This window comes from Euleptes europaea, chromosome 16 (genome assembly GCF_029931775.1).
Source record: "Euleptes europaea isolate rEulEur1 chromosome 16, rEulEur1.hap1, whole genome shotgun sequence".
Lineage (NCBI taxonomy): Eukaryota > Metazoa > Chordata > Lepidosauria > Squamata > Sphaerodactylidae > Euleptes > Euleptes europaea.
Window position 1 is genome coordinate 278,915 of NC_079327.1, and position 9,664 is coordinate 288,578.

The window sequence follows — 9,664 nt, forward strand, 5'->3', positions numbered from 1 at the left end:
AAAGTGCTTAACACAATGCACAAACTAAAGCGGAGTTGTCTTGAAAAGAAAATGATGTAAGAAGACAGCAGCAGCCTCTTCACGCTGGTTCCCCACATCTGGTTTCCATTGTCAGTCTCCATCTTGGGAAAAAGAAACATGTCTTCCAAGAGCTGCTGCTTGTTTTCAACTGGAGGGTTTCAACGGGTAGTTTTGGCGATACGGGACTCCCGGCTCCTGCCAAATTCAGCCTCTGAAGTTATCACTCCTGGAAATAAACAATATCAGAATAACATTAGGAGTCAATGTGAATCCAGAGATTGCCTAAACACTGGGTCTATTTTATTTAAAACATTTATTAGCTGCCTTTCTACCTTAAAGGAGCTTAAGGCAGCTTACATTGTATACAGCAATAAAAACAACTCCCCCACCCCCATAAAACCACTAATTTAAAATCAATAATTTAAAACTGCCAGTAGGCAGAAGAACTAATCAACTGCCGTCATGATTAAAACTGTCTTCATCTGCCTCCTAAGAGTGAAGAGGCCAGACCATCCCTCCCCCAGGAGAGGCTGTTCCATAATCATGGGGCTACCACTGAAAAAGACTTCTTTTGGGTACCTGCCAGGACAAGCTTCTTTGATTGGTGGGACGGTCAAGAGGGCCTCTCTCTGTGATCTCCATTCCCAGGCAGAAACGTATGGGAGAAGACAGCCCTCCAAATGCTCTGGTCCCAAGCCAAGTATGGCTTTAAAGTTCAAAACAGACACCGTGAATTGGGCTTGGGAGTGGATCAGAAACCAGTGTAATTGATGCAGGATTGGGGGTCACATGATCCCGATAACTTGCCCGGACCAGCAGTCTAGCCACAGCATTCTGCACTATCTGCCGCTTCTGAACACTCTTCAAGGGAAGCCCCAAGCAAAGCGCATTGTAATAGTCCACCTCAGATGTAACTAACATATGCATCACTGTGAGTAGATCAGACTGTAATCAAAAGCAACAGTTCACTAATTAACTATCACTTAGGCTTGTGTATCTGATCCACATCGAGATCCTGCTGTACACTGCATTGGTCAGGTCGCACCTGGAGTACCGTGTGCAGTTCTGGAGGCCTCCCTTCAGAAAGGATGTGGACAGAATCAAGCAGGTGCAGAGGAGAGTGACAAGGATGATCAGGGGCCTGGAGACCAAGCCCTACGAGGAAAGGTGGAGGGAGCTGGAAATGTTCAGTCTGGAGAAGAGGAGGGTGAGGGGGGGGACGTGATTGCTCTCTTGAAGTATTTGAAGGGCTGTCACAAAGAGGGCAGGGAGCTGTTTCTGTTGGCAGCAGAGGACAGGACTCGCAATAATGGATCTAAATTACAGGCGGAAAGATACCAACTGAAAATCAGGGGAAAATTTTTTACAGTAAGAGTACTCCAACAGTGGAATCAGCTGCCTAGGGATGTGGGTGAGCTCCCCCCTCACTGGCAGTCTCTAAGCAGAGGTTGGACAAACACTTGTCAGGGATGCTCTAGGCCATGGAGCAGGGGGTTGGTCTAGAATGGTCTGTATGGCCCCTTCCAACTCTATGATTCTAAGATCTTTTTTTGAAACTATTTTAGCATTTAAAGAGAGTTGCTGGTGAATTTAATGATGCAAGTGAACCCCAAATTAGATTGTACGTCTGGTCTGAATTCCAAATAAACACAATTGCTTAAAGGAACAGCTGATCTTAAATCAACTGACTGCTGGTGCTTCTTGCACCCGCACCCGCTCCGGGGCAGACATCATTTCTGCAGCTCTTGTCATTTTTATCAAAAATCAACCGCTACAGAGATCAATACATTGTTTTCTCCCAGACCACGCAGAACGATCTCCCACAGGGGGGACACTCAAACTGTAATGCCGGCCACGTGGGGGTGCAGATCCCACAGGGAAGGCCACATGCAAACTCCTTCCTTCAGACGGCTTCTCAGCATCTGACAGCCCAAAGCCATCCACCTTCCAAACCCAGAGGTTCCATTCAGCTACTGTCGTGATACCCAATGATGGACCAGTCCCCAATAAATCTGCCCACCTCAGATACTTTAGCCTTGCCTCACAGGGTAAGTACTCCCCAGCTTTGTGACTTTTTAATTGGCCTTTTTAGCTTTTCAATATTCCTTTCGGGGTATGGAGTCCTGAACTGTACATGGTACTGTATAATGTGAACAAAGGGCGTTAACGTGCTGACAGTTTTACTCGCAGTCCCGTTCCTGGCGAGTCCCAGCAGGGCATTCGCCTTGTTCCATGGTCATTGCTTTCAGTGAGCTGTCCCCCATGACCTCAAGAGTCTTTTTCTTGATCTGTCACAACTGGTTGAGGCCCCATCAGTGTATATATGAAAGTATGATTTTTTGCTCAGAAGTGCATCACTTTGTGCTTGATAACTGCACAAGCACAGTCACGTAATGCCAAAGACACAGGAAGAACCCATCTTGATTCAAGCCAAGAAGCCTCATCCACAACACTGAAAGAGTAACAAAAAGCTGCCTACAGATGAGGCACAGCTGTACAGCTTCCTGTCCTGTGACTGATCCACGAGGTATGATCCCAGGTCCCAAAGAACAGTGCTCATGAAACATTTAGCAAACATTCCAGTAAATTAAAAAAAAATTCAACATAATACCAAACTATCAGACACAGCTATCAAGCTGGCTTCCTGAGGTAATCAGAAAAGAGACAACCATCTCCAGCCACAATCAGCAGAGCTACCTAAAGTAACAGCTAATTTTTGACCACCGCAACTATCATGACCCCCAGAGGGCATCAACTGCAAGGGGTAAATAAACCCAATTCCCAGTACACTCGGTTGCCACACCAGAATTGCCTCCACTGTCATGACAACTGTCTAAACGCACAAAGAGGTAGGTTATGCTGAGAGACAGAGGCTAGAACATTAATATTTTAATCACTGATTACTGCTAGTTCCTCTGAATTCTCAGCTTTAATTTCAGAAAGAAGTCTCTAGCCCATTTCCTTGCTGCAGCCGAAAAGGGCTGCAGACTTACATTTTTCAAGGAAAGCTGGGAATTCAGAGGAACCAGTTGGTGACACACAACACCGTTGAGCTACTGAAACCCCACTCCTTTCTCTGTGACTGTTTACCCCCTTCATCAAAGGTTGTTCCGGCAACCACGGAAACTCTTCCAGGCATCTGTTTGTACAGAGACTTCAGCCGAGAATAAAGTCTTTCTCCAAGCTCAAGAGAAGCCTCAGCCACAACTACAGAGAGAGAGAAGCTGGGCTTTTTGAATGGTTTATAAAAGAAACGAACAAGAAATGCCTCAGGCACAACACATTTTCCTACAGCTGAACTACCATTATGACAACTGCCAGCCAACCAACTTGCAATATTAGTAGAGGACCACCAAAGCTACAATTCTACAAGAGTGTAGATTCACAGTATGAGGTGAGTGTATCTTGCCTCACAACACTGCGTTAGAAGCCTTAGACTCCACATTGCAAGATTTGCAAATCCATGACCTAACTGTGGGAGGGGTGGCTGCTGTATTAGTTGAGGGCTTCTGATAAATATTTCCTGCTAATCTGCAAGGACTCGTGTTCAGCGTTTGGTCTGTCCAAACCCTAACCAAGTATGCTAGGTTATAGCGACACTACAAACAAATCTATGGCATAAAAAGCAACACACACTACAGTGAGGGGAAAAAGTATTTGATCCCCTGCTGAATTTGCCCGTTTGCCCTCTGACGAAGAAATGACCAATCCATAATTTTAATGGTAGGTCTATTGTAGCTGTGAGAGACAGAATAACAAAAGGAAAAACCCCAGAAACCCAGAAGACAAAAGTCAGAGATTGATGTGCATTATAACGAGTGAAATAAGTATTTGATCCCTTTGCAAAAGATGACTTAGTACTTGGTGGCAAAACCCTTGTTGGCAATTACAGAGGTCAGACGTTTCTTGTAGGTGGCCACCAGGTTTGCACACATCTCAGGAGGTATTTTGTCCCACTCCTCTTTGCAGATCCTCTCCAAGTCAGTAAGATTTCGAGGCTGATGTGAAGCTACTTGAACCTTCAGCTCCCTCCACAGATTTTCGACGGGATTAAGGTCTGGAGACTGGCTAGGCCACTCCAGGACCTTAATGTGCTTCTTCTTGAGCCACTCCTTTGTTGCCTTGGCTGTGTGTTTTGGGTCATTGTCATGCTGGAATACCCATCCTCGACCCATTTTCAATGCCCTGGCTGAGGGAAGGAGGTGCTCACCCAAGATTTGACGATACATGGTCCCGTCCATCGTCCCTTCGATGCGGTGAAGGTGTCCTGTCCCCTTAGCAGAAAAACACCCCCAAAGCAGAATATGTCCCCCTCCATGTTTGACGGTGGGGATGGTGTTCTTGGGGTCGTAGGCAGCATTCCTCCTCCTCCAAACACGGCGAGTTGAGTTGATGCCAAAGAGCTCGATTTTGATCTCATCTGACCACAACACTTTCACCCAGTTCTCCTCTGGGTCATTCAGATGTGCACTGGCAAACTGCAGACAGGCCTGTACATGTGCTGGCTTGAGCAAGGGGACCTTGCGGGCTCTGCAAGATCTCAGTCCTTCACAGCGTAGTGTGTTACCAACTGTTTTCATGGTGACTATGGCCCCAGCTGCCCTGAGATCATTGACAAGTCCCCCCCCCCCCGTGTAGTTCTGGGCTGCTTCATCACCGTTCTCACTATCATTGCAACTCCGTGAGATGAGATCTTGCATGGAGCCCCAGACCGAGGGAGGTTGACGGTTAGGGTTGTCACCTTCTCACCAAGCTGCTTGGCAATAGTCTTGTAGCCCAGTCCAGCCTCGTGCAGATCTACAATCTTGTCCCTGACATCCTTGGACAGCTCTTTGGTCTTGGTCATGGTGGCTAGTTTGGAATCTGATGGATTGATTGCTTCTGTCGACAGCAGAACCCTAACCCTAACCCTAATCTGGCTGGTTGATAGGGGATCAAATACTTATTTCACTCATTATAATGCACATCAATCTCTGACTTTTGTCTTCTGGGTTTCTGGGGGTTTTCCTGTTGTTATTCTGTCTCTCACAGCTACAATAAACCTACCATTAAAATTATGGACTGGTCATTTCTTCGTCAGAGGGCAAACGAGCAAATTTAGCAGGGGATCAAATACTTTTTTCCCTCATTGTATATCAGCTTGGTTCTCTGTTATTCCATCACTTTCTATTCTGACCAGGAAACTGAGGAACAGGCTTTATTCTGAGTGCCAGGAGTCACTGGGGCAGGGAACCAATTCAAACTCCCAGAAGTGAACCGCTTCCCCTGCAGGCCCTCAAGAACCAAACAAGGCAGGGTGTCATGCCTTGTCAGCGTGGCAGTGGGAAAAGGCCATCCCACAGACCCTGGTGGTCCAGCTCTATGATTCTATCACTAGGAGCTTCTGCACACCTGGGGAATTCCCAGGCATGCAGACAAAAAAGATGCTGTTGGTTTTTTAAAAGATGCTGTTGGCACCCTCCCACACACCCCTTGAAGAAGACGGGGCACACTCTCTGCTATCCAAGATACGGGGAATGTTCTCAGCAGCTCCCCGTTAAGTAAATTTAAATAAAAATATGAGGGGAAAGGGAATATTGGCTTCCTGCAGCCCCTAAAAGCTTACATCCCCCTTCAGCAACTTTATTAAAATGAGGTAAATTATTTTCTCTCTTTCCACTGTATCTGAGCAAGTGAGCTCCCACTCATGAAAACTCATACTTGAATAACTGTTGTTAGCATTTAACTTGCCTCTGGACTTCTCTTTTACATAATGTTAATCTTGTGTTAGGCCCTCTTTTATAAAACTGTTTGTACTCCTAGAAAAAAAGATTCCAGGAATTAATGACTGAGAAGATTAAAAAGAGAATACTTTATTCTCTTTGAATCTGGTCTTTGAAGAGGTGTAACGAAGTATTTACAACAAAGCTGAATAGCAATAATGATTTTCTATTATTTTGCTGCGTATAAATACATATGTGTGTAGAATTAGGACCACATATGATTAATTTACTAGCAGTCCTAAATTATGGTTTTAAATGTTGGTTTTGATGCACTTTATGTATTCTATTTTATGTATTTTATCTATACTGTAAGTCTCCTTGAGCTCCATAAGAAAGAAAGGTGGCTAGTCGATGTTTTAAATAAACAAGAATTAAAAACCCCTTTTTTTAGAATTTTAGAATTAAAAACACATACGCACAGAAAGCAACTCTAGCAGAAAACTGTCTAAAGCTGCAGTTGCTCGGCTATTATATTTATAAGCCGGCTTCCTCTCTCACAAAGAGACCTTTAGCACAGTCTCCCCTCTCCCGCCTCCCTTAACAGCTGCTCTGAATGCTGTATCCTGAGCGAGAAGGAGGCTCTGGAAGTGTTGTTTTGGAACAGATGGCCAGGAGAGGGCTGGGGAATGTGCCAAATTCTGCAATGACTGAGTGCTCTGGCCTCCAGCTCGCGTGCCTTTCCTTGCCCTCTGCCCTGAGTGGCGCCAGCAGGACTTCCCAACTAGCGCTCTGAACATCTGGAGTCTGCAACTGCCAGGAGAGCAAAAGAATGGGGGGGGGAGAGGAAAACCCTCCTTGCCGCCATCTATTCCACAATATTACTCACTAACAGAGCTAATCAAAACCAAAAAGGAGCCCTCGCTTGCATGCAGACACACACAAATATTAAAAACCCTGCAAGCTAACCAGTCCCAGGTCAACAGCCTCACCACAACTACTATGCACTGTTATGCTCGGAAAGCTAATGAGGCAAGCGGTATTATCTTTCAGATCCTGGAGTCAGAGTGGCTGGGTGATGGGTGGGAAGGCGGAACCAGGATCCCTGCCGTCCTCTCCCTGCATTTCCCTGGCAGATGTGTGGTTTTAACTCACACAAGATGCTTTCTGAGAATCACGCTCTGCCCCCCCCCCCCCTCACTGCTCAGCTTCAAAAAAGCAGCAAGGCCAAAAGCCAGTCTTACTGTGGGACTTCTAAACTCACACAAACCACACAGCTTCCAGGTTAAAACCTGCCTTGAATTGTAACAGAAAGGTGGGGTAAAATTACTTGAATGATCTATAATACTACAACGATCTCTGTCCATCTGTGGCAGGCATAAAGCAACAGAAAATAAAACTAGCAGTTTCAATACTGGCCACCAGTTCCAGGAAGATCATGGAAGTGGCAATTTCAAATATGAAGGGAATCAGAACCTCCTGGCCCAGAGTATCCCTCAGCTATTTGCAGTGGAAGCCACAGTTGACTAGCTAGAAGCCAGGAAGCTGGAGGCAGCAGAGACAGGGAGGGGTGCAGAATATCCCGTCCTTTACAAAACGGAGGCAGTTCACTTCTCTGAGCGGTACTTCAAACCCCAGTCCTTTCTCTGTGACTGTTTACTTCCTGAAGTACTGAAATTTTTACACTCAGCTGTTCTAACTCATTTCTTTTAAAGAATAGTTATGTGTTGTCAAACAAAATGTACTGAAAATGCTTATTATTATAGAAGAAGAGCAAAATGCCACTTTCAACATGAGTCTGGTGTGGAGCACACGGGGCAGAGACCCTCTAAAATAAGACTGCAAATCCACTAAGATATGGGCCTGGTGAGTGGACTGTGCAGGGACTGGCCCCTAGTAAATAATAAAACAAGCCCTACCAGAAGCCTCTGTATGATGTATTTTGTTCTGGGTGCGCATTCATGGGGTTGAGAGATGACAGCTTTTCCTGCTGCTGGTTAAAGAGTTGAAACAGGAGTCAGGACAAGATTTGAAACAGGAGTCAGGCTCCCACTGGGCAAATCCCCAAGCAATCACTGTGCTATGGACAAACAGGGGGCCTGCAGGGATACTGGCGGAGGGGCTCCACCATCAAGTGTGCCACGACCTCTGAAACAACTTTTATGAACACCCTGGGGGCAGCTGCCAATCCAAAGGGCAGCCCTGTAAACTCGTAGTGACGGTTATTACAGGAGAACCTTAAGAACTTCCTGCATGGCTGATATATTGATATATGGAAAGAGGCATCCTTAAGGTTTAGGGCCTTAAGCCGCTCTGAGCTGTACCTAGTCTGGAAGAGCAGCCTAAAAATCCAATAAAATAAATAAATAAATGAGTAGGATGACAAATCACATATCCCGTTAGTAAGGGCACGATTTCAGACAAAGAAAACATCCTAAACTTTCTAACACTGTTTAGATCCCTGAGACCCAAGATTGGACATTTTCCTCCCCCTTCTTGTCTATCAGGAAGTATCTAGAGTAGAACCCATTGGAAACCTGAGAGAGCAGAACCTCCTGAATCACCCGGCCCAGATCTGTGGGGCAGTAGAAGACAACCACAGTGGGGAACAGTTATAAACTCCAGATAATATCTAACATTTATTATCAATGACATCCAGGCATCATGTGCAACACAACTCCACTAAATCGCAAACTTTTTCAACCTGTTCAAAAGGTAAGGCAAACTTTGTCTGAACTAGGCTCTAGTCATGAAGATGACTTCTTCATCATAGTACGATCAGAAGGAGACTGGCCTCCCTCCTTCCCTTTGTGCCAGGGCTGACACGTCCTCCCTTGCTGAGGTGGAAAGAAAGGCTGAGATTGGCCCTGCCGGCGGTATTGTGGTGGCTGGCACCTAGAGGTCCTGAGTGGGCGCAGGGACTGGTGACACCGAGGGGGAACGAGGCCGCCTGACCCTGTCCTCAGTTAGTTCCGGGATTTTTAAAGAATCCTCCCAGAGGCCTTGAGCCTCGAAGCTCTCTCCTGCCTGGCCTGTAAATAGGCTGCAAGCACGACATGAAGACATAACAAGTCCCCCACCTAGGCCAAAAAGACATTCAGCGCATTTGTCATTGTGTGTCATTTTAGTTCCACACTGTTTGTGAACAATGCCATCCCGATCGACGAAAGCTCCTGAAAACAAAAAACTTTAACTGCAGAAACACGAAGCTAGAATCACAGTGGCAGAAAGAGAGCTGAAGGGAAGAGCGCTCCCCTGCCCCTCCATCGTGTGCCCATTTGGGCAGAAAGAGTCATTGACTCTGGCGCAAGATGGAGGGGAGTGGGGAGCGCTCCTATGGAGGGGATCTTTTTCAAAGTTTTCAAATCTGTTCTCCGCAGCTGGCCTGCGCATGCAGTTCCCATGTGGGACTGCACAGAAGCCACAACGATGAACTAGACAAGCTTGTGAAGGAATCCCCTACACATATACAAGAACACATCTATTCAGACACACCCCAGGAATCTTGCCCAGGTGCTTTCTATCGGCTGCCCAAGAGACAATCTAGGATGCCCCCATTGACTCAGGAATCAGTACTATCACCGTGGGGGTGTCTGGCTATACGGCCTCCATGCTCAGGTCTTGTGCCATCAGCATCTCCACCTACTTATGTGACACTGCGGACTTCCCGATGAAACTACAGGCCACTGAGAGCCTCCCAGAAAACACTATTTTAGCCATCATGGACGTTCAGTCTGTAGACACCAAATTCCCCATCAGGAATATGAACACCAGAGCAGACGCTGTTACCAAGCACTGCTGCCGTGTCATCACTCACAAACGTGTCAGATGAATGGCACAGCCTTATGGCACCACAGCATTCAAACATTTTTGTGGCTGGCGTAGAGCAATGCTTTTGCAGCTCCTACCAATGAATTCCACTCCTGTACTTATGATTTATCAAC